The sequence below is a fragment of the Aulostomus chinensis genome, chromosome 16, assembly GCF_037954235.1.
Source record: "Aulostomus chinensis isolate RoL2024-O1b breed Wild chromosome 16, RoL_Achi_v1.0, whole genome shotgun sequence".
In the NCBI taxonomy this organism is placed as follows: Eukaryota; Metazoa; Chordata; class Actinopteri; order Syngnathiformes; family Aulostomidae; genus Aulostomus; species Aulostomus chinensis.
In genome coordinates this window covers 8,393,036-8,393,245 of record NC_141335.1, presented here as the reverse complement: position 1 = coordinate 8,393,245, position 210 = coordinate 8,393,036, and positions in this window count along the sequence as shown.

Here is a 210-nt window from a genome sequence, read left to right as displayed (position 1 = left end):
TTTTATTAATTTGTGTCATTGTTTCTTTATTTTAGTCTCTCATTTCATGCTTGACTTCATTCTGTGTTTCAGTCAAAAGGAGTGTGATGTCTTGTTTGTGACTCCCACAATTTTTCTAGATTTGTATCAGTTTTTTATTTATAGATATAAATATATAGATATTATAGATTTTTTTATATATATATAAAATTATAGCTCTGCACCAGATCT